This window comes from Canis lupus, chromosome 33, assembly GCF_011100685.1.
Source record: "Canis lupus familiaris isolate Mischka breed German Shepherd chromosome 33, alternate assembly UU_Cfam_GSD_1.0, whole genome shotgun sequence".
NCBI classification, from domain to species: Eukaryota; Metazoa; Chordata; class Mammalia; order Carnivora; family Canidae; genus Canis; species Canis lupus.
The window spans coordinates 1,856,115-1,881,923 of NC_049254.1; the positions used below are offsets into that span (position 1 = coordinate 1,856,115).

At 43.3% G+C, this 25,809-nt stretch overlaps 2 long non-coding RNA genes across 3 annotated transcripts in view; one reads left to right on the forward strand and one right to left on the reverse strand.

Annotated features, from left to right (window-relative positions):
• LOC102154029 overlaps nucleotides 1-6,344 on the reverse strand; it is a 29,371-nt gene extending 23,027 nt beyond the window's left edge. The window contains exons 1-3 of one of the 2 annotated variants that reach the window (XR_005383105.1): nucleotides 5,881-6,344; nucleotides 5,303-5,499; nucleotides 3,272-4,443 (exon numbers count right to left, since the gene is read on the reverse strand). This is a non-coding gene — a long non-coding RNA (uncharacterized LOC102154029). Of the gene's footprint in view, nucleotides 1-3,271; nucleotides 4,444-5,302; nucleotides 5,500-5,876 lie in introns of both variants that reach the window. The other variant, XR_005383104.1, reaches the window with a different exon arrangement.
• On the forward strand, nucleotides 5,261-19,370 carry LOC111093735. The gene is made up of 4 exons (XR_005383107.1): nucleotides 5,261-5,511; nucleotides 16,120-16,205; nucleotides 17,940-18,088; nucleotides 18,621-19,370. It is a non-coding gene; the product is annotated as an uncharacterized LOC111093735 (long non-coding RNA).
• The last annotated feature ends 6,439 nt before the right edge of the window (nucleotides 19,371-25,809 follow it).

A 25,809-nucleotide genomic window follows, 5' to 3' on the forward strand; every position in this document is an offset into this window, starting at 1 on the left:
CATGTATCTGTACCCGGGGAATTAGCTCAGCAATCCTGTGCTCCCACAAACCAAACATCCCTCCTGGAGAGACGGTAGAGGGCTTTCTGAATTCATTGGTCATAGCCCTAAATGCACACTATCCAATAATGGCTATTTTAAAACAAAGAAGTTATTAAGATTAGCTAAAGAATCAAAAGCTAAAAAGAAAGAAGAAAAGAAAAGAAAAGAAAAGAAAAAAATAAAAGAAGAAAAGAAAAAAAAAAGAAAAGAAAAGAAAAGAAAAGAAAAGAAAAGAAAAAAAAGAAAAGAAAAGAAAAAAGGCCCAGTGGCAAAATTAATCCCCAGATGATTTATGATCGATCTACAATCTATCGATGTTGCTAAATTTCAGTACAATTAAAAAGCAACTCCCTCAAACAATGGGTCACAAAATACCAGAAAAATTGCCCATGGACTCTAAAAATTTAGCAGGCAAGATTTTGAGATTCATGACTAGTAACTGCTGATTATGGCATTTTAAGTTTACCACTGAACTTTTACGTCTTTTTATCATAAAAATGTATATTCTTCATACCTATTATATGGAGATTTTTCTCCTACCATCAAGGAGGGAAGCAGAGACAATCTGTTCTTCCTCTCTTGGAAGGGAAAAGAGGTGAGCTTATTGGATGAATGTGATCCCGGCAGCCTTCCATTGCTACTCCCAACAGGCTTTGCTGCTGCCCTGTACCAGCCAGGCCCCCCTGAGCCCACTTCTCAGATTCTTTCCCATAAAGCAACACTTATGGTTGCAGAGTCTTCTTCCTCAGTGACTTTAGCTTTAGGACTTCTGCTTGGAGAAAAACACTTAGATATTTCATTTGTCCAATTACTTCTCAAGAGAAACCTGCCCAGATGATGTTTCTACCCAACCCCTCTCGGTGTCTCCCTCTATAAAGGAGAATGATCGAAACATCTATCTCAGAAGGTTTTGTGAGAAATAAAAGTGCAAATGCATGTAAAGTCTCTGCTACTGGACCTGGCAGTTAGAACACGTGGTGTGGATGTTAGCTCTCATGGTCAAGCATCCTACTACAAGGCAAAAAGGCACTTTCAAAAATCTTAAAAAGAATTTGTAGCTTAATATGTAAGTTGGAAAGAGGGGAAATAATAGTAAAAGAGGACACAGAAAAATACCAAAGGCAAAAGACACTTTAATTCACTTCAGTTTAATTCATGGAGCTACATCTGCTTTGAGCTTAACCTAGATGCAAAAAAGGATGTCAGTTGAATTGTTCTTCATTCCATTCATTTTGTGGATTTTTTTTCCTTTACAGAACATTCCATCTACTTCAAACAGAGGCTGTAGAAACATCCATTTCTGAACATAATGGAGATTGTGAATGCTATGATATTTTTATTTATGTCTTGGGCATTTAAAATAGCATGTGCGGGGAAGGAGTGGGATGTTCTAGGTAGTCAAGAGTGGGCTCTCAGTAGTGAAAAATCTTACAGGTTCAACAAAGCTATACCCACAATATATCCAAAACACAATCTGAAATACATAGGAATATGTGCATCCATGAAACTTTTGTATTTTTAGATGCTTCAGAGTTCATTTCTCTTAAAAGTGAATGAGAATGAGCACCTATATGGTTGCATGAGTTATGAAATTAAGAAAAATGAAAGTCAAAAAAGCCCTTTCTAGAATCACTCAGCATTGTCATTTACCCCCATGTGATAGATTTAATTATTTTTGTCCTTATACATTTCTAAGAAGTGCTCAAAAATAAAGTTTGGTTTCTTTTGCCAAGAACTGAGAAGGTTCAGAAAGCAGGGAAGCAGGAACTGACCTCAAAGGGTTAATGAGGGTAGAAGCAGTGGAAGGGAGACTGGGTGAGGTAGTTGGTGCAGCTGGGGATTGTTAATAGCAATCAAGGGCCACTATAAACAAATCAGCAGGAAATAGAGAGACTCTACATTTTCCTGGCTTGGTAGCAGGAGCCAGCTGGACAGAGGGAATTTGGCTTAAAACTCTCATAAGGAAACTTGGCCTTTTTCTTTTTCAACCATTCCAGCATGGTAGGTCACTGAAGGAAACGAACTGAACCTGCTTACATGATAACAGATTAAATGACTATCACAAAATATAAAATCCACAACAGATGATGACTAATGTAACACAACAACATAGGAACAATTTCACAGCTAGGGAAAAGTGGGTACAGTTTTAAGAGTAGCCAGGGAAACTCAAACAAAGAAAAGAGAGAAAAGAAGAAAAAGTTATTAATTTATAATATATATATTATAAATATATTTATATATAAATTATATAATATATATATTATATTTATATATATAAATATATATATATATATAAATTATATTCCCCAGAGTTTAAAAAAAGAAATCATTTGTTTGATAGCATCCAAACCAACAGAACTGGTCACCATGATCAAGTCTGCTTGAAAACATCCCATAGGCAGTCCTTAGGCAGCTGCTATTGAGGATCAAAGGAAAAAACAATCTGGAAAAAAGAGAGCCTGAAAGGCTTTCTCTCTCAAAAAAAATAAATAAAATAAGAATAAAAATAAAGGAATGATCACAATTGAGAAAAAGAAGCAAATGTTTTCTTCCAAGACCTTCCTGTCTGGACACTGTCTGTGCAAACCTCCATCATCTCTGCCAAAATTTCAAATGTTTACTACACCCAGACCCAACTCCAACAAATCTCCATTGTTGTTGCTACTGGTGCTTTGTGGTCCTTGGCCTAGCATTGGCTTTCCTGCTCCGTGGCTCCCTTTGTTTCTACCCACAGGGTGCACACTTCACTGTCCAGGGGACAGACAGGACGCCAAGGGATTCTCCAACCATGCATCAGCAAGGCGAATTCACTCTCTCCTGACTTCCTTTCTCTGTGTCAATTGTCTGCTCTATAAAGCTGACTTTCTCAGTCTGTCTAGCCAGAGCGTTGACTTCGGAACTCAGATCAAGTAGAGACCCTACATTTACCATGACTTGGTGTTTTCTTCTTTTGGCTATGACAAACTGGATGCTAAAAAGTTGCTATGAAATCACTATTGCTATCAATTGGGCAGCTGAATCCTAAGGGGTACCCTGAAGATGTCTAACCCCATGGAGGTGAGTTAACACAGCCAGAAAAGGCTGACCGCACCTGCTATTAGGCCTGCGTCCAAGCGATGGCCTCCATGCACAGCAATGTGCTTGGTAGTTAAGAGGCCCACTCAGGGCAGAGTCTCCATCCTATCACCTAGCAGCTATACCTACGGTAACCAGGAAAGGTACACACCTCGTTGAGATCCAGTTTTCTCATTTGCAAAATGGAGAAAATAGTATCCAAAGCACAGTGTTGCTGGAGGATCTAGCATCTGAATGTGTGCAAAGTCCATACCATGGCGCCAGGCACAAAGAACAGGCTTTTGGAAAAAAATAGGCCAACTCTCATTACTTTTTCTAGGAACCGTTTTTGAAAAATTTTATGACTTTCCTCCATTTGAGGCAGACTCATTTAACTCATACCCAATGGTGAAATTATAAATATTTTGCTATGAATAGTTTTACCTCTCCTTTGTCATTTTTTTTTTTGTCAAGTGCATTATGTGCACACAATTTCCACCAAATAAAGGCAGAAACAATTTCTTAGGATTTTGCTTTTCTCTCCTGGGCAGCAATTATAATTTGCTTGGAACATAGTTTATTGTAAGTCATCAAATACATTTCCCTAAGGTGTCATTGCATACCACCTATCTAAATATTTTTTCTGCTGATTTACTTATTTATTCTTCAGAACAAAAATAAAGAAAGCCCTATGACAAAAAAAATATAATTTACTTATCCAAGGGTCTTACAAAAAAGCGTGTACAACTTTAATACACTGACCCTCTATTTACAATGAAGATCTCCAGCATCATAGTTTTTAACCTAATTCTGTGCTTTCCAAAAATTCTTAGTTTGAACTTACACACAGAAGAGATTTACACTGAGCAAAGACTATACATTTGAAAAAGGAAAACCCAGTTATAAGTCCAGACATCATGGAATCGGGTTTTTTTGTTTTGTTTTCAGTCACCAAGTTAACAAACATATAGAGCTCTTAGACGTGCCCACACTCCACTCGGCCGACAGTATGATAGTGAAAAATAGTCTTGCCCTAACAGGGCTTGAACTGTGGTATGGAAGGTAGAAAATAAACAGATAGTGCGTCTGCTGCGTTACTTCGTGGTCAGTGGCAAGAAGAAGATAATGTGGGCAGGGAGGACCCGAAACGGGAGGTTGAGGTTGCACACGTGGACTGGGGCGGCTCGCGGTGAAGCTGAATTTTGATGAAAACCTGGAAAGCGCAAAGGAACTAACTCTACAATGTCTGAAGGAGCAGCACTTGACGGAGGAGCAGCAGCCAGTGCCAAGGGCCCGAGTTGGGAGTGTGCTCGGCTGTTTGGGGAGGAGCAAGGAGGATCAGAGCTGGCATGGAGGAAATGAAAGGAAGAGAAATTTAAAGAAGGGGCGCGAGCTTGCAGGGTCTTACCCTTGTACATTCTTTGAATTGGTAATAAATACTGCCTCGAAAATAATTAGAAGTTTTATGATCCTATAAAATAGCTACTCCAGGTGAAGGTACTCTAAATAGAATATCTTAAAGAAGGAAATATAGGTATTATAATATATGCACTTAGAATAGAAATAGGATTTTATTCAGATATATATGTAAGGATAGATACATATGTATAGATATATAAATAAGGACGATTACTTATCAGACTTTAAGGTTAATTTACTTGGAAGTGACTTTTTTTTAAAGATTTTATTCATTTATTCATGATAGACATAGAGAGAGAGAGGCAGAGACACAGGCAGAGGGAGAAGCAGGCTCCATGCAGGGAGCCTGACGCAGGACTGATCCCTGGACTCCAGAATCACACCCTGGACCAAAGGCAGGCACTAAACCGCTGAGCCACCTAGGGATCCCCAGAAGTGACTTTTTGATACTCCAAAGTCCTTGGTTGCGTGTGTACTACATATAGTGAGTCTTTTCTATACTTCATTTTTTTTTTAAGATTTATTTACTTTAGAAAGAGCACACACAAGCCAGAGGAGGGGCAGAGGGAGAGAGAGAGAGAACCCCAAGCTGACTCTCTACCAAGCTCAGAGCCCAGGCGGTTCATTCTCAAGATCCTGAGACCATAACCCGACCCAGTAACAAGAGCCGGAGGCCTAACAGACTGGGCCACCCGGCCGCCCCTCCTTTAAATCTGAAGCTAAAGATATGTATTAGAGAAAATTCAATGACCATTGAATTGGGTTTTTTTGTTTTTGTTTTTACCTTTTGAGATAAATCACAGGGTTGATCGTTTATGCTTAGTTTAAAAATATGGCAGAGATTAAATCAAGATGGTTTATAAATAGGACTGGCCTCCAGTAGCAGGTAAGCAGCTCCGCCCAGCGAAAGGACCGTTGACTCTGCAAGGCTCAGGGCTCCAAATCCCTCGTGCGCAGCGAAGAAGATTCCTTCAGACGCTCCTTGAATCCAAGGTAGGAGAAAATTATGAGCAGCAGAGCACTGCACGTGTGTACACGATCCTATTCCTTTACAACCTTCCAACCCAGAAAATGCCCAGAGGCGGCAGGAGAGCGAGGCCGAGGAGGACGCAGGGCGCGACCCGAGGCCGCAGCCGCCCCCCCCCGCCCCCGCCCCTGCCCCCGTAGAGGAGCCACGCGGTCCTGAGAAAACTAACAAAAAATGAATTTTAGGACCGAAATGAAACCAAAGGTTTACAGCACCATTTTTATAATTTCAAATATAAATTTGCTGAGATAGAAGGGAAATCTTTAACCCCAACTAGGACACGTGAAACATCTACACCTCATTCCATTCCTCTAAGCAACACTGTGCTTACCCACCAGGGAGAAGAAAACATGTTATATTTCAAGTACGTTTGTCTCCAAAATCCTGAAACTAACGGCCCGTGTCGCTAAGACGGTAAACCAGGGGCGCGGCTGCCCCTGTGCTCGAGCTTTGGCGCGGCCTCCCCAGCGGCCGCTGAGTCCCCGCAGTCGCGGCCCGCGCCGAGCCCGTGGCAGCCGGCAGTGTGGCCGGCCCGGTCCGGGTCGAGTTGGCGCGTTGCCCGGGGAACCCGGGGGGCCCACTGCCCCCCTACCGGGTAGCGGGACTTGCTCCCAGTTATCTTTACGTCCCTGCACCAACAGGACGGATGGAGGCCGGGAAAACTGCTGCCGAGCCCCACCCGCACCACGCAGTGTGACTTCCCAGCGTCTCCCGGGCCGCGTGCCATCCACGTGCGGGTCCCCTCCGAGGTCTAAGAAAGCAGGCGTCGGGAGCGCCTCCGCGTGAGCCCCCTGGCGGCCTGCTCGGGCCCAGCGCACCGGCCTACCCCGCGCCCCACGCACCGCGGCCTCCGCACCTCCCGCTGAGTGCATGACCACCCCCCCGCGTGCCCCCCACACCCGGCCTCCGCACCTCCCCCCGAGTGCACGCACCCCCCGCGCCCCACGCACCCGGCCTCCGCACCTCCCCCCGAGTGCACGCACCCCTGCGTCGCACGCACCCGGCCTCCGCACCTCCCCCCGAGTGCACGCTCCCCCGCGCCCCACGCACCCGGCCTCCGCACCTCCCCCCGAGTGCACGCCCCCCCGCGCCCCACGCACCCGGCCTCCGCACCTCCCCCCGAGTGCACGCACCCCTGCGTCGCACGCACCCGGCCTCCGCACCTCCCCCCGAGTGCACGCTCCCCCGCGCCCCACGCACCCGGCCTCCGCACCTCCCCCCGAGTGCACGCCCCCCCCGCGCCCCACGCACCCGGCCTCGGGGCCTCCTCCCCCCCCCCGGTGATAAAATCCCGGGCAGGCTAGCGCGACCCGACTTTGTCCGCGGCCCCTTCTGTGCAGCGCGACTCGCCTCACGCCTTAGGATGGTTTCCAGGACGCTCCTGACGAAGACGGAGACCTGTCCCCAGGTTCGCTCGCACCCACGGCCCGGTTGGGGTCCTCACCGCCCGACTCCGCACTCCCCCCGCAGGTTCCCCCCCGCAGCCCCCCCAGCACCCAGCACCCAGGGCGCGGAGAGGCTGGCCCGTCCCGCCGCGCGAGGCCCCACGGTCGTCCCTCTGCCCTGTTCATCCGGTCACTACTGCTCCAGCCTTTCACACACGTCAGCAATTTCAAGTTCTTCTCCAATCCATTAGTTACCTTCTATATTTTTTTAAAAAGACGTTATTTATTTATTCCTGAGACACCGAGAGAGGCCGAGGCCCAGGCAGCGGGAGAGGCAGGCTCCCCGCGGGGCCGACGCGGGACGGATCCGGGATCCGGGGTCACGCCCTGGGCCGAAGGCGGCGCTAAACCGCTGAGCCCCCGGGGATCCCCTTTTTAATATTTTTAAAGCCTATGCAGCTGTGTAGTCTGTTCCAGCGCACTGAAAACTTTATTGTCACAAAGACAATGCGGTCTGATTCAAACTATATTTGAATTTTTTTTAGTTTTTATTAATCCTTAGGAGCTAATGCGTTCAGAGGGCTAAGTGGGACAGTGCCACACGAAATGCTAATGCACAAGGGAAAAAAGACCAGGAAGAGACAAGAGAAATGTGATGAAGCTGTATAAATAATATATATTGGCTGAGATTTTCTTTAGGAAATTCATCACCTCCTTTCAGAGTTGTCTACTGCCTCAAACCACCGCTGAAAGATTATATTAATATTCTAGTCCCTTTAAATGGATTACTTGCTTTGTCAGCGATATTTGTGGGTTTTCTTTCCCTCAGAAACTAGAATATACTCAAATGTGAAAGTTGTGTTGCTGTTTACAGTGTACTTTTACATGTTATCTCGTTTGACTATATCAGCAATGACCTCTTCCTTTTCCTTGACGAGGTGTAAGTAAAGGTGGCGTAAAATGTGAGAACGAATTTCTTAAGAAAACCTTTATTTTTAAAAGGAAAAGCAGCTCCCCCATGACATACATACATCCTCCCTCGTCCCAAGAACTAAATACCTATGGTAACCGATGCGAAGCTTTATGATACGGCTGCAGAATCAGCATTTTTGGTCAGCTTCTATTAACTGATCGTCATGGCAGATGAATGAGAAGGGTTGAGAGCCAGTGTCAACTGGCACGCAGACCTAAGGAGCGTCCAATTCTTTCTTAACCGTGCTCTTAACGTTTTATGAGACATACACATGGCTAAGTCACCACATGTTGAAAAGCTCGCTCTCGCTCTCGCTCTCGCTCTCATACAGACACACACACATAAACACACATAAATATAAAAAATGATTTTATTAATGCATTAATGTGTAAAGTTCTTTTATGAATGTTTTCATCTAGTAACAGCTGATAGAAAATAAATAGGTGGTCTCTTATCTAGAGTTATTTACTCCCATTTCACAGAAAATGTGTTAGGTTCAACGAAACAGTTGCAGCTAAGCTAATTATAAGAGTGAATTTACTGTGTATATATTATACCTCCTTGGATTCTTACTGTTTGGGGGGAAATTTTATACTTTTTAGATTGTTTTTATATTTCATACTTTTAAGGGCATTCTTCCACTGAATTCACAATAACAATAACTTAAAGATTTTTTACTAGTCAGCAAATAACCATAGATGAAGTTAAGAGCCTCGTTAAGGAGAAGATCAGTAATGCTATTCTTTATTCTGCAGCCAATAATTTTATAATTAACAGGAAATAGGCCAGTTGTTTCTCCAGTATAGACGGTTTCATAGGAATTCTTGTGATGTGATTGCCAAGAATAGATTTCTGTGTCTGCTTAATGGTCATTGAAGAAATGACACATTTTCCAAGTTAACTGATCAATTTCTTCGGCAGCTCTCTTATTCAATATAATAAAAACAAAGCATATAACCAAGGATTCTAAAGCACATAAAGAATGTTCAAAAGTCTGGCTTTTACACCCATAACATAAATAAGCACCAAGTATATCTCTAAGCTGAGAAAAAGTTATTATTCTCTCTGAGCAAGAGACTAAACCACTAGATAGGATGTACACCAAGCTTCGTGTCTGTGAGTCTGCTTTCACAGAAAGGGAAGTACTCAGCACATTTTTACCACCCAGCAGCACAGAGAGCCCACAATTATGTTTAAGACAAATCCATATTGTGGGCTCGAACAATCACTGCTATATTAAAAATCTCAAGTAACACAAAGATCGTGTTAACACACAAAATCAATCAGATAGATGTTTGAAGTCCACAAAGAAGTCACTGTAGCTATTCTTCAACTATTCCTTTGATTTCTTTTTCCTTTCTTTTTTTTCTTCTTTTTTCTTTTTTACTTCCTTCCCAAAAATCAGACCCTGATACTGGCAAGTTGAATTAAAAACCTGTCATAAGACATCTGTAAATGATTCTGTAACCAATGGCCATGGCCAGACCCCAAATTTAATTATGTGTAAAATGACAAATAAAACAGAAAAAGTTCCAAACGTAATTAACATGGCGAACATTAAATAGATTCAATGGATATTATATTTAGAAAGTCCCAGCATTGAACAGGCGCCTAGCGCAAAGGCAGTATTTTTCTTCGCATCACACACAGCACTAGTCATGAACGAGAGCATGCAACAATTGATTTAAAACCTTTCTGAAACTGTGGGTGCTTTTTCTCCACACAAATACATCATTGAAAACACAACACAGCTCCATGAACAAAGAGGCTAGGCCCATCCATGCCAGACGAGTAGCATGAACAGAGAGGACAGTTGCTTCCTTGTCGCCAGCCCTCCTCTGGGCTAAACACAAAAAACTTTCATGTCATTCAGACTTCATTTCTAGTTTGAGATGTTTTCCAGGAGTCTATTTTGGTTCAAGTGCTTGAGGGATTGGTAATGTGCCCTGGTCTTGGGCGAAGCAGCGTCATGCCTGTGCAGCCAAGTTTAAGAACCACTAATGGATGTTCCTTCTGACCTAGATGGAATACATGTAAAAACTACAGAGTGAGGTTGGATTCCCAAGGTTCCCTGTGGCCTGTGACAATTGCTCCTCATCTTTAGTGTGCATTAGAATTATTGGGAGGACGTATTAAGATAAAGATTGCTAGCCACACCACAGAGTTTCTGAATCCGAAGGTCTGGGACAAGGTCAGGATTCGCATTTCTATCAGATTCCCCTGGAATGCTCATGTTGCAGGCCCGGTGACCAGGAATTAGGGCAGATAAGCCCACAGTACCCAACGTGCTTTTCACATGTGAAGTGAAAGTGACTAAGCCTGGGTTAGTCGGGATTGTCTAGAAAACGGAGCCAACAAGGTGTGTGTGTGTGAAATGCCTTTGACCGATTGGATGAGACCCACCTGCATTATGTGCGGTGCTCTGCTTTACACCTTCACAGAAACATCCAGAGTAATGTTCAACCAGATATCTGGACACCGTGATCCAGTCAAGTTGACACACAAAGCAAACTACACATGTTCCCATCCACCCACAAATGTAAATACAACATTAAAAAGAAATAACTTCTCATTTCCAAATCTCTTTATTATTGCAAGTTACCAGGGGTACAGTTCACATTAATCAGACGGTGATAGAAACAATAAGAAAGTTGAATGATCCAAAAGTGATTGAGTTTGGCCATAGTCAGTGACAAAACCCTCAGTGTATTTAGTGACCCAGCAGGTACAGCTTTCTATGTGATATTTTAGGATGCTTATGAAAAACAGACCCGGGACTCACTCAAGGTACAATTATGAAGCCGACCCTTCCCCTTTCCAGTGCTCCTGTGCTGGGTGACAGGGCTCCACGGTGTCTGACGCCCTCGAGATTGCCCGTTCCCTCCATCAAAACCTCTATGTCCTATGCTCCTGTCCCCAAAATCTCCTAATCTCAGCTGTAAACATTATGACAAACGAATATGCTGTGAAGTGCAGAGATAATTTGATGACACTGACTGATTTTTATGTGGCTCAATAAAGCCAACCCCTGCCAACATTATTTTTCTGAAATTGCAGGTGGAGAGCAAAGCTAAGCACGTAAAGGAACTTATTTTTCACACTGGGGTCTATGACAAGGCGAGCCTTAGCGGGAGAGCTTTTTCAAAACATTTGCTGTGTCACTAGTATGCAGGCCACATTAACGCGCCTGGGGATGGGTTGGTTCCAGAAAATTCGAGTAAAGCCCCTCCTCCCGCATCAGTAGTTCTCAATCCTAATGATGTATTACATCACCTGGTGGGTTTTCACTGTGTCCAGATGCCAGGGCCCCTCCCTAATCCAGTTATGAAAGAGCGTCTAGGATGGTGGGGCCACGGACCTGCTCTCCCCGCCCCCCTGGTGCCGACGGGCCTTCCATTTCCAAGCGACGTCAACCACGAGGTCACTGAGCTTGTAAGGAAAGCAGGCTACGTTACCCATCATAAACAAAATCTTTGTGGTATCAGTTTTACCATCTATAGTTACAGACTTTGTACCTCGAGTCAGCTGAAGTGAGAAACAGCCTCGTATGGGAAGAAGTCTGGGGGGAACATGGACCTCTGCACCTCCTAACTTCTCGTTCTCTCAGCTTTCTCTCTGTTACCCTTTGAAAAATTCTCCCTTTCTGGAAATTACCACCGTAGGTATGGGGCATTCCAGGTACTTAGGCAGAACAACAGGGTTTTAAATAGAATGATGATTAAAAATAGAGCATTTTCCCCCCTGATGGGGCTTTTCGTTTGCTAGTCTAATGAGCTTGAAAGACAAATGGCCTGCAACCACCCTGAAGTTTCTTGTAACATTTGATCAACCGGAGCAGGGGCAGGTCCTCAATCAACTGAGGCCGCTCGGCGGCTCCAGCCCAGACAGGAGCTCAATGAGTCTTATTGATTGGCTGACAGAGGATGAATTGTTCTCACCGTTTATTTCAGTTTTTAAGGTATTTCAAACACACATCTTTTAGTGCATATTTTAAAATAAGATACATACTTCCTTTTTTTAAAATTTATTTTATTTATCTATGTGAGAGAGCGTGAGAGAGAGGAAAGGCAGATGGAGAGGGAGAGGCAGACACCCCGCTGAACAGGGAGCCTGACGTGGGACTCGATCCCAGGACCCGGAGATCATGACCAGAGCTGAAGGCACAGGCTCAACCGCTGAGCCCCCCAGGCGCCCCAAGATACGGACTTAAATATTTCAATTTTAGAAAAGCAACGTAAACCTTCAGAAAACATTCATACTGAAAAAGTTTCTGTTGGCCTCGAAGAGGTAACTCTGAGAAAGAAGAAAGGACCAATGCTCGCGTAGAAGCGCTGAAGAACTGTCCCCAAAGTGTTTTTTCAGATTTTGGACTTAAGAGAATTTTAGGCACGTGGGGGGCAAAACATTCTCGCTGTTACAAATCCTTACACAAAGGAGACACCCACCCTCCAAACAAAACCTCACCGTCTGTGACTGCCCGTGGGTAGGCCCACATCTACACGGTGACCCCTCGGCCCCCCGACTGCAAGGGCGCCGCGTTGGAGAGCTGTAGGCGGCCTCGGGGGTACCCCATGCCCCGGAGGAAGCTCAGGTCCCCCGAACCCAAGCCTCTCGGCCGCCTCTGCACCTAGCACCTGCTGTGAGGAGCAGGATTAGGGGCTGCCGGCCGCCCCCAGCATCTTCATCAGCTTCTCAGAAACCGGAACGTGAGGCCTACCTCAGATCAGCCTCTGTCTCTGAAAGGATCCGAATAGCACCGTGGAGCTCTGGAAAGCTGGGCTCGCTTTGGTAAATTAGACATCTCTGAACACAATCTTTATAGCTGGAAAATCGGAAAATCGACGATTTCTCCTATAACTCCAAATGTAAAAGGACATAGAGAAGATGTTTGACAAGGGGCGCCTGGGTGGCTCTGTTGTTGGGCGACAGACTCTTGATTTTGGCTCAGGTGGTGATCTCAGGGCTGCGGCTCCGGCCTCGGGTACCTTGCTGGGATCCACGCAGGCCCTGCTTGGGATGCTCCCCCCTCAACCCCGCCCCACCACTCATGCTCAGGCTCTCTCTCTCTCTCTTTAAAAAAAAAAAAAAAAAAAAAACCAAAAGATTCTCTCCCTCTTCCTCTGCCCCCACTACTCTCATGTGCCGCACTCTCTAAAACAAAAAAAAAAAAAAAAGAAAGAAAGAAAAGAAAAGAAAGAAAAAGAAAAAAAGAAAATGTTTGGCAAGAACAGTGTACTGAGTGAACGTGAGCGAAGACATCAGGGTAATTAATTTGTTAACAGCAAAAAGAAAATTTTCAAAGACGACCAGAATGCCCGGGGCTAGTCTACAGTAAATATGAGCACCACTTTTACATTATTTCAATACATTTTAAGATACACGGATCATTAGTATGCAGTTTTCAAGTGGGTAAGGTTGGTGATGTTTTTAATGGTGCATTTTGTTGTATTCATCTTTATTCATTTAACTTTTCAGTAATGTCTCATTTTGTTTGCAATTGTGCCACAAAATAGTTGCACCCGTATTTGCAAATAGGAAAAGAATGAATGAGGTCGTAAATATAATTATTAATTTGCATAATATTTATAATTATTATATTTATGTAAGATTTATATAATTTGTAATAACATTTATTTTATATATACAATTACAGATAATGATTATATCACAATATTAGTGATACTGTTCATAATCAAATTAAAATACTAAATATTTTAAATGCACAAAATTAAAGTATTTGGCTATATTATATGTATGTATTATTTGTACAAGTCAGTTTTGATGTTAATATTCTAACACCACTTCCTTCCTAGCCTTACAATACAAGTTTTTGTTTTATTTTTAAAAATGACTAAGAAAAGTTGCATTCAAATATGAAATTCAGTAGATCTCTTTAGAAGTAAAACTCAACTGTCATGGAAAACTTATGTTAATTGGATCTATTTTAGAGATACATGCTAGAATGGTAATTGCGTTTAAACACATAATTAATAAATAAAACATGAATTATTATGACTCAAAGAAAGTTTTCAAATTTTAAGTCTCTTACTGTTCACAATTTCAGTAAAGCAAAAATACATATGAACCTCCGTGAGAAGTCCCATTGTTGCTTAGTCAGCATTAATATGCTCATCACTGTCTACTTGGTGCTGGCCTTGTTATCAGCAAGTTTCTAATATCTCAAACTAAGATATTTTTGAAAGAATGAGAAATGCCATTTGTCAGGCAAATCCCTTCACTGATTTCATTGCAAGATTTAGGAGGCACAGAGTCAGAAGAGAACTTTTTAACCTAGTTTATTCTTTGAAATGTTGTTTTTACCTTACAACAAATACTGCTGTCGCAGAGATAAGAATAAGAAAAATCCCGATAATTTTCAGGATTACACAGGACACACCCAACGTATTTGATACAGTTGCTTTGGGCTACCCTTCAACCACCTGGATACTCATCACGCTCTTCAGCTTGAAGGAGAACCTATTTTGCTCATTGAAGTGTCAACTGCATCTCTTACCCTGCACAGCGCAACTAAAACTTTGCTTCTTTGGTTAAATTCAACAGGTAATGAGACCTTATTATGAACCTGGCACTTTAATATACATTCAAAGAAATACTCGAGGATAAGACACAATAATTGAGGAAAGAAAGAGAGAACTGTAACTTTTATAGCTCACAAACTCACAAACTCAATGAGCAAATAGTGCAGATGCACACGAAATAATGCATTTTAGTAAACCACACAATAGTTCCCAAAAGTGATGAAATAATTACTAGTCCCACACGGGAAAGGGAGACAGGCCCGAACACGGGAGGGAGGAGTGGACAGTAGTACTCTAAGACAAGAGACTTACTTTTGTTCTTAGAAGAATGGATAGAGAGGAAGGGGCCACGCTTCCACATTTAGAAGAACAACTTGAGTAAAATTGTGTCACTGGCAATAATCAAGGTCTGAGAGACATTAAAAGGAAGAAATTACTGGTCATGAAATGCTGGACAAGGATGAAGACAAAAAGAAATGATTATTTTTAAGGTCCAAATCCAGGAGACCAAGAGAGCAAAGTGAACGTAAATGTGAAGGGACCTTTCACAAGAGAAAAGCTTGAGTTGGGTTTGTGTATGTTGAATATTCAGCCATTCCCGGGACAATCAGGAGAAAATTAAAAGTGGTACCAAAGCTTGACCAACATGAGATGTAGTCACTGCCACCATTTCTGCTACAAGGAAAAGCATAATAACTAAAACTTTTAATTATTTTGATCATAGCGTCTCTTCCTTCAATATGAAACACAGAGCAGCGGATATTTTCAGTAAAGGTTTTAGAGGGATCCCTAGAACTCCTGAATTTTCAGCATCTCTGAGGAAATGAAGTTCAACTCAGGGCCATTTCAGCCCCTTCTATGGCTTTTCTTATAGGCTCACTTCCCCACACTCATCAAAAGTTTTCCTATTTCTTCTAACAGTCTTCTAATTCATTAACTCGAACTTTGCTCTGAGAATATGAGAAAACTATGTGTCTGGAGTATCAAGGTGAAGAATAAGTAGCATGATCATACTTCCATCCTCTCACTCCCTAGACAGATGGCATGGTGCAAGCTCCCCACCAGGAAATAAGCAAACTGACCATAAGCTTTTTCCATGTTTGGCAACATGATGTTTTCTAGAAACAGAGAGTAATGATCCAGGCTCAGCTCAGATTTTTGGTCCAAGAAATACAATAGTGTAACCAGAAAAAATTCAAAAATATTCAAATTGGGGTGCCTTACTCAGTTGAGTATCTGACCCTTGATTTTGGCTCAGATCATGGTCTCAGGGTTACAAGACAGAGCCCCTCATTGGGCTCCAGGGAGTCTGCTTTGGACTCTCTCTCTCCTGTCCCTCTGCCCTTCCCCTCACCTCTCTCTCTAAAAAACAAAAACAAAAAAATAAGACATTCAAATCATTTAAAAATGTCCTCTTAAAAATGGTGACAAGATGGAAATAGACTTTAAAAACCGCAAATCATCTGAAATATTCATTCTCCCCATCTTTACAACTCTTAACATTCCCCATATGGAAGGCAGCAGCTCCTAAAAGTCTTCCTCTCTGATGCTCTCAAGGCCCCACCACCATCCCGTGAGAGGCTCGCCTTTCCTTCTAATGCTATTCTTTTTTCTCTTCCCAAAGTAAATACTCTGTCTTCCCTTTTTCAGTTTTTTTTTATTATTATTATTTTCTAGTTCATTGCCTCAAAACAGCACCAAAGTAACATGGGAATTGAAAGAACTTTCCTTGGAGGTCAGAGGGAAGAAGAAAATCCGGAGGGGTAAGCAGCACATATTGACGTTTGCAGTTCCCATCACATATGGATGCCTAGTTTCAGGGTCGTTTACTTTTAATGTGTCTTATTTTGTCCTCAAATCTAGGCTCTTCAGCGGACAATTCAAATTCTCAGGAGATTTCTGGGCTTTTGGAATCAGGGCGAGACTGAGTTGAAACCTCCATTGTGCAGTCAGCTCACCCGGGAGGCGCCACTGTCTTCAGTGCTTCTGGGCCAGGGGAGTGAGGGCCTCAGCGCTGGGCCCAGGCGGTGCCAGGGTCTCGCTGGCCTCGGGCTCCCACAGTGCCCCCCAGAAGGCAGGCACGGGGTGCAGTCTGCTCCAAGAGCTAGCGCAACATTCACATGTTGCCTGTTTTCCTCACACACACTGGGTTTCTGTCTTATTTTGTTTTTAAGGAGTCAGAAGTTGGAGAATATGATTTATCAAATTGTATTTAGTTTTTTAAGTGTAAGTGTACTACCGAGAAAGAAAAAACTCTATATAGATTGCTTTTCTTTTTCTATGTATATTTTATTTATTTGAGAGAGAGAGATGGGATGCCTGGGTGGCTCAGTGGTTGAGCATCTACCTTTGGCTCGGGGCGAGATCCTGGAGTCCCGGGGTCGAGTCCCGCTTCGGGCTCCCTGCATGGAGCCTGCTCTTTCCTCTGCCTGTGTCTCTGCCTCTCTGTGTGTGTCTCTCGTGAATAAATAAATAAAATCTTTAGAGAGAGAGAGAGAGAGAGAGAGAGCAGGAGGGAGAAGCAGACTCCCCACTGAGCAGGAAGCCTGATGAGGGACATGATCCCCAGGATCATGACCTGAACTGAAGGCAGACATTTAACTGACTGAGCCACCCAAGTGCCCCATCTTTTCACTTTCCTAAATGTCTTTTTCTTTCTAAAATGTCCAAGGACTTTTAGGTTATGGGTAGTGAACATCTACTTAACTAACAACTCTTATATCAACTACGAGTTTCAATGACATGCTTGTTCAGCTGGGTGAAGGGACAGCAGCCGAAGTCACGCCAAGGGGCTTCAGAGTTTCCCTAAGTGCTAGGGAACTTGGAAGACACCAACGAATTATAATCACGTAGCAAATAACAATTACATGAAATAAAAGGCAAATCATCCAGAACGAATGAAATCTTATTTAAAGCACATTATGTACCAGGTAAGAGAAGTGCTGAATATTTGAGTGGGGATGAAAGAAAATTTGAAACCAAATTCTTTGATTTTAGATAGCTATTCCGTGAATGCATATGTTTAATAGCATATTATAAAGTGTCACTTCTGAAACACCCTTATGCTCGCAGACAGCGTATTCTTAGGTCACAAAATTATGACGTATATATATCAAGTCACTTAGCGCTGCTGGCAAGTGTTGCCAGCCTGAAATATAAAACAGAGAGGATAATAAAACTTTAACAAGCAGCAATAAAACTAATGAAATATAATCTCAAATATACTAGTCTAATTCATCCAGAGAGGAAACACAATCACCCAATCCCGGGGATGAGGAAATGAAGCCAGCTCCATAAAAACACATATTCATCACAGTAACATGGATCATTTTAGAATTAGAACCAAAGAGCATTCAAACTGGTTACAGGAGTGTGATTATCAGGGCCAAATAGATGAGGATGACAGGATGAAGCAACATGTGTAAAAGCTTATTTTGGCTCAGTATTTAAAGCTGTGGAAATGAAAATATTGATATTATTTTTATTATTTTTAATAGAATCTTCCGTGCTGAGGACAGAGAAACTTCACGGTCATCAAAGTGAGCAGCATTTAAGAAATTAAGACTTCCAAGCTCACTATATGAGCGGGTCACAGTGTATTTATACGCGGTTCACACGTGCCTGTGGACCACGCGTCCAGTCCCAGGTAACTCCTGGGCCCCCGAGGTTGGGATTAAACTATCACGAATTCCGCCCCCCCCCCCCGCTGCCCCCCACTTATTCTCATCCTTCTCCTCTGTTCTTGAGAACCTGGATTTCCGAATTCAAGGAGCAGCAAGGAGAGGGCAGGAAAGGGAAGGAAGAGTGGGAAAGGGCAGCGCAAGGAGGGAGGAGGGCCAAGGACAGGTGCTCTGCAAGCCCTTCCTCGGGAGCTTCGGGGCTCTGCACACAGAAGTAAGGCAGCGAGCTAACCAGAGAACAGACCTCCCCAAAGATGGAATCAGAAGAGACAAGGTTTTAGTTTTTTGGGTTTTTTCCCCCTTTAAGAGACAACTTGCATGATCGTGCATGGAGTACAGTTACACATCCAGGTAAATTAGCAAAGGGAAACGGGTCAGCGCTGCCCATTCCTGGGGGCACCCACGAGACAACCAGGGGCTCTGCGCTTGGTGCTCACCGCGGGGAGACAGGGGAACATCAGAGGACTGTGTACCAAGGATTGGTTTCTTCTACCCAAGGAGGCTGAGGAAACACAGAATGTCAAGTGCGGTCAAATCACGAATAGGACCGGATGCGGAACTCTGTTCAGCTGCGTGTAAGACAAGCACAGGCCATGCGGACGACCAAGGCCGCGCGGAGATTGTGGAGGGCTTGGGAATTTCTCTTAATCAAAGGGCAACCTGGTGGGAGTGTTTTCCTAAAGTGATGAACTCACAGAGAGTCCGATTACCTGCCACAGGCTGGATTGACTAAGGCGTTTGCAGAAACTCTAATAAGGGTTTTGTTGAAAGACAGCAATGGAAAGAAGGTGTCACCTGAAAAATGTATGAATAATAAGATGGACTTTTTCCTTTTTTTAACCCTACATTTAAATGATAGAAAATGGAATATGAGGTTAAACTCGAGTATTAATAATCAAATTCATCCTACCTTCTATTGTTTCACTTTTCTTTTAAAAATTTGTATACTTCTCTCCATTGGTTTTATTTCAGTGTGTTTGATAGGAGTACTAATACTGGCCTCAGAATTGTTCACTATTTCCTGCCTGTACTGAAATTTTAATATCTAAGTATATGCCTTTCCATCTTAAACGTGGTAAATATTCGGTGGCTCAGTCAGGCATCCGACTCTTGGTTTCTGCTCAGGCCATGATCTCAGGGTGGTGAGGTGGAGCCTGAAATCCAGCGCCCAGCCAGGGCAGAGTCTGCTTGCGATTCTCTCTCCCTCTTCCTCTGCCCCTTGCACTCATGATATCTCTCTCTCTCTCTGTCTCTCTCTGTCTCTCCAAAATAAATAAATAATTCTTTTTAAAAAATAAATAATTCTTAAATAATAATAATACAGAAGGAAAAAAAACACTTTATAGAAATGAAATAATAAGGTTTGTAAGAGTTATAGGTTGATAACGAGTCATTGCTATTATTTTCCTTCTTAATATAAATGCCTGATAATTATTTTTGCTAGATGATGCCTTTAACATCAACCTGCTTTCAAGGTTCACTAATAATCCTACCTGCCTAGGTGGGGGAAGGGGAAACCTCAATATAAGAGCGTAAGTCGACAGTATTCTCAATACAAAGGCTGCTCCATGGAAATGGAGAATTGAATTAGGCTACCTTTATGCTTGAAGAGGGTAATTTCACTTGCTACTTCACAGTTGAGCCTTTTTAGGGCTCGCTTTCATTATAACATATTCGTGTAGCACCATCGTGTGGTAAATCAGACACATACCAGCTTACTTGAAATAGTGCTAGAAGATCCCAAGAGAGGGGGGAAAATGTGCTATTTGTTTGAATGTATTCTGATCACTTTCATTTCATCCAGAAGAGCCTAGAAAGAGTTAGCTGTGGTGACTCATACCCATAGATCTAAGCAAAGTGCTTGTTTACTAGATGGGCTGTGTTTGAAGTCAGAACCACGGCCAGCATAACTGATAAAAACACAGGGAGCAAATTAACGTTTCCCATTTTGGAACTGTTTTAATGTTCTGGGTCTCTCATATAAAAGGTCTATCAACTATTAAAAGTTGCATCTTTTATATGTTTCCAAAGTCACAAGTTATAGTTAAAATAATATTCTATAACCGATGGTGCCTTTCTTATCTAACCGAAAAAAACCCTGAGTATATAAATGGGCAAGTTTAAGTGCACATATAGGGTGTTTGAAAGGAATTTAAATGGGAAATGTTAAACATACAGCTTAACAGCATACTTTCCTCAGTTAGATCATTTGTATCCATTTTCAAAAGCACAAAATCAAACTTTAGTTTTAACTCTCTTCTGCTTAATTTTCAATATCATCTCTAATACCGAGGAATGGGTGTAACGCTGCAATTGCTTTAACAGATTTATGTTTTACAAGTTAAAATTTTTCTTCCAAGATCAGAACATGGAAGTCAAAAATATGAATTGGTAAAGCAGTAACTCTGGATTTAAATACAGAAGTTCTTCTTATAAAGATTTTAATTTTTTTTTCAGAAACAAAACATAATTAAAATTTAAATATAGCAAAAACTACAGGAGGTACAATTCTCTCACTTTAGAAAGTATCAAATGGGCTGATGAAAATTTTGCCTTTAATTAATAGTGTAAGGAGAGAAAGTACGATTAATTAAACTCTATTAACTTTATATATTGTTTTAAGAAATGACAAGTGCTTTCAACTATATTACCTCAGATTATAAATTTAAACACACCAAACGATTGTGTGGGACGAAATTCTAATTTGTTTTCCTCTTTCCCTGTCCCAATTGAATACCAACCACAAATTGCTTACTATATTTAAAGATACAAAATTATCAACAGATATAAAATCAGAAAATGAGAGGGGGAAAAAAGATCAAAAAAGCAAATATCCTAATGAAGAAAAAAAAGAACATATTGAGTAGAGATGAAAATTATCTAACCCAAAGATTAGACAAACACTATTATTTGGTTGTAGGAGAGTCTATTACGGAAAACAAAACAAATCCAGTAGATAGACATAATAAAACAAGTAGAACGCCTCATGGAATCTTGACACACTTAAAGTCCACAAGTTATTTAATTGTCTGCCAATCCCATAAAAGTTTAATTTAGTTCACAGTGGCTTCGGTTCCACAGGTGTGTCAGGGGCAGCTCCCCGGGGCGGGGCTACAAATCTAAAGCCTCCTGAATGTTCACCCTCATGAAGATGAAGGGCATCTAGAAGATCCAGCTATGAGGTAACCCCAAGGAAGGAGCACTGGTCGCCTTCATAGATACATGTCTGTTTTCTTAAGAACGGAGGCAGTCTGGGTCAACGTTTTTTGACTGCCTTACAGAAACTCATTTAAAATAGTTTTATACAGAATGGGCATTTGTTACAGGGATATAAATGTATAGGGCTCCTCAAAGGGCATCCAAAGACAATGATGGGATTGGTTATGGAAGCAGAGACTAAGTATTTAGAAAGTAGTATAGTGTTTTGTCTGCTGATTCTTTTTAAAAATCTAGTATTAGTTTCCTATGGCCATTGTAACAAACTGCCACAAATTTGGTGGCTTGAAACAACAGATTTATTGTCTCGTAGTCCTGGAGGCCACTCCAACCGTCTTCTTCCAGGAGGGCCTTGAGTTAGTGAAGCATCTTAGCCAGCATAGCAGAGAGCAGGAAGTGCTCGAGAGTTCTCCATCACCACTGCCTCCCAAGATGGCTATAAGCCAAGCACTGATTAGGGAGGGAGTATGGAGCCGGCAACGTTGCCTTGAGTCTGGACAAACAGTGCATTGTAAGTCACATTCCAAAATTCCCCTGCTGCATAAGGCTATCACCACCCTTGCTTGAAATAGCACCCTTGCCACTTACCTTCCCCCTCTTGCTTCCCTTACTCCCTCACCAGTTTATCTGGGAGCACTCTCTTAATAAATGGCTTGCATATGAAGCCCTTGCTTAATGTCTCCTTATATTGAAGAAAGTGACCTACCACTTAAGGCATTTCACAGACATCATGTTTAATCTCCCCTTAGACTGGGAAACCCAACCTAAGACAGAAGCTATCTCATACAAGCCACGGCGAGAGGAGCATCCAAACCTCATTGAAGAACCAGAACCAAATTTCCCACTTCTCTCTCTGGGCCTCCCGAGCCTCATGAACTATTGTTTTTGAAGGTCTGTTTTATTTTTGTCTCTGCATACATCTATCTCTGAAGACTTTATTATATATGACCATAACTTTCAACCTAACTTTTTGGTCTCTATAATTTTCTTCCACTGAATATAATAACTCTCCACAATCTGTTAATGACTTTTATAACAGTTTTATATAAAGGAAGCTTATTTCAATGAGCTTTAATAGAAAAAAAGGATCACTCCACAGCTTTAGAGATTATAACACTCTTCATAGTGATAAGCGAAATTAATTATTTCTCAGTCTCATTCAAGTGTGGAATAAAGGGGGAATCTGATTGAACCCGATTATATTGAGGTAATATAATGATATTATATTGATCCTAACACCAGTCATGATCAGTATATAGTATACAAATAACTGTCAAGCTTAATCCCTTTAACAAAGTTCTTCCTTTATAAGAAAAGAAGTGCATGCTAAAAAGAATAAAATAACTAGGAGTTAACCAAGGAGATGAAAGACCTTTACTTGGAAAATTATAAAACACTGCTGATAGAAGTTAAAGAGGACACAAATGGAAAGATAGTCCATGCTCCAGGCTCAGAAGAATTAATATTGTTAAAATGTCCATATTACCCAAAGCAATCTACAAATTCAATACAATCCCCATTCAAATACCAACATCATTTTTCACCAAACTAGAATAAATAATAGTAAAATTTGCATGGAACCACAAAAGATCCCAAATAGCTAAAGCAATCTTAAGAAAGAAAAACAAAGCAGAAGTTATTACAATTCCACATTTCAGGATATACTACAAAGCTGTAGTGATCAAAACAGCATGGTACTGACCCAAAAATAGACCCATAGATCAATGGAAAAGAATAGAGAGCCAAGAAATAAATCCATGCTTATATGGCCAATCAATCCACAACAAAGGAAGGAAGAATACACAATCAGGAAAAGACAGTCTCTTCAATAAATGGTGCTGAGAAAACTGGGCAGCTAAGTGCAAAAGAATGAAACAGGACTGCTTTCTAATACCATATGCAAGCATAAACTCAAAACGGCTTAAAGACCTAAATTTGAGGCCTGAAACCATAAAAATCCTAGAAAACAGGCAACAATTTCTCTGACATCGAGTGTAGCAACATTTTTTTGGATATGTCTCCTAATGCAAGGGAAATAAAGCAAACAAACTATTGGGACCACATCAAAATAAAAAGCATTTGTACAGCCAAAGAAACCATCAAGAAAACAAAAAGGCAACCTACTGAATGAGAGAAGGTATTTGCAAATAAACTCCAATAAGGAGTTAACATCCAAAATATATAAAGAACGTACACACTAAACACCAAAAGTCAAACAATCTGGTTAAAAAACGGTCAGAGCACCTAAATAGACTTTTTGCAAAGAAGACATTCAGATGGCCAGCAGACACATGAAAACACGACAACGTCACCCGTCATCAGGGAAATGCAAACCAAAACTATAATGAGATATCACCTCACATCTGTCAGAATGGCTAAAACCAAAGCCCGCAAGAAATAACAAGTATTAACGAGAATGTGGCGAAATAGGAACCCTGTGTCCTGTCGGTAGAAATGGAAACTAGTGTGGCCACTGTGGAAGACAATAAGGAAATTCTTCAAGAAATCAAAAATAAAACTACCTACCCTATGATCCAAGCCATCGTGCTATTGGGTATTTACCCGAAGAGAACAAAAGCACGAATTCAAAGGGATGCCTGAACCCCCATATTTATTGCGGCATTACTTTGAGTACCTGAGTTATGGAAGCAGCCCAAATGTCCATGGATAGAGAACATGTGGGGTGTGTGTATGGTTGTGTATAGATAGGAACATCCTACATATATTCTGTATATAATACTCCTATATGTATAGGAATACTGCCCCAAACATAAAAGGGAATGAAATCTTGCCATTTGCAACAACATGGACAGAGCTAGAAAGTATAAGGCTAAGGGAAACGAGTCAGCGAGAGAAAGACAGATACCATAGGATTTCATTCATGGGTGAAATTTAAGAAACAAAATAAATGAACAAATTAAAAAAGAGAGAGAGAGACAAACCAAGAACCAGACTCTGCACCACAGAGAACAAACTGAAGGTTTCCAGAGGGCCGGGGTGGAGGGATGCGAGACGGTGAAGGGCAGCAAGAGCTCACTAGTCTTAGGGCACCGAGGGGCGCAGGGAACCGCTGACTCTGCCGTACACCTGCAACCAGCCACCTGTCCACGCCCGCAACAAAAGCCGTGTACGTGTGGCGTACGGAGGCTTGGCCAAAAGACAGACCAGAATGATTTGCTCTTTCTAGAGTAAAAAGAAAGACAAAGAAAGTCTTCACAGAAATAACCTTAAACGTGGACTTGAAGACTAAGTAAAAGTTCACCGGCGGGCAAGCGGGGGCGTGATATTCTATGCAGAGAAAACCGCATAACCCCGTCCGACCAAGCTTCACATGAAGCTCAAATGAGCAGAAACTCATTTTTTCTGGTGGGGTTTTTGTTGTTGTTTGCGTTTTTGTTTTTGTTTTGTTTTCCCTATCCTCAGTACTTGCCATAAGGCTGGTCATGCAGCAGCTGCTCGGGAAGGAGCATCCGGGGTTGCTGAAGCAAGAGGGAAGGACGGTGGGGGCGCGGGCGAGACGAGCGAGGGCCCAGGGGGGACAGAAAGCGAGCCTCGGGCACCCCGAGCCGTGTGGGCCGTCGAGGGCAGGGTGCGGAGCAGAGGGGTCCCTGCGAGGGAGGCGGGCCCCGGGGGGGGGGGGGGCTCTGGGAGCACGGGCCCAGGGGAATGGGGACCCTCTCATTTAAGAGAAAGGACACGACGGGAAGAAGACAGACCTGCGGAGTTCATGGAAAGCGCCATCTCAGGCCCATTAATTCTGAGGCGCGGGGGCGTGCTGGGGCGGGGCGTCGGGGCGCTCCCGGCGGGGGCAGCGCTGCGACCCCCAGAAGGCGCGGCGGCCCCGGGAAGCCAGTCCTGAGCGCGGTCCCGCTCCCACGGCGCGGCTGGAAGGATTCGGGTCGCAGGAAAAGGCCGAGAGGAGGATTCCCGGACCGCGCAGGGCAGAGGCCCCGGAGCGCGGAGAGCGGGGGCCACGGAGGCGACGGCACGTGGGGGGCCGGGACTGGGACCGGGAAGGCCGCTGCCGGGCCGCGCCCTCGGCTCCCCGTGTCACCGCCCGCGACACCTGGGACCACGACCTGGAACCTGCGCGCCGGGCGGGGACGCCACGGCCCTGGGACCCGGAGGCCTGGGGGCAGGGCCAAGCCAAGCGGTAGGGCGACTCCCGGGACACCCCACCGACTCCCGCACACACCCCACCGGCTCCCCGGGCACACCCCACCGGCTCCCCGCACACACCCCACCGGCTCCCTGGGCACACCCCACCGGCTCCCCGCACACACCCCACCGGCACCCCGGACACACCCCACCGGCACCCCGGGCACACCCCACCGGCTCCCCGCACACACCCCACCGGCTCCCCGGGCACACCCCACCGACTCCCGCACACACCCCACCGGCTCCCCGCACACACCCCACCGGCACCCCGGACACACCCCACCGGCACCCCGGGCACACCCCACCGGCTCCC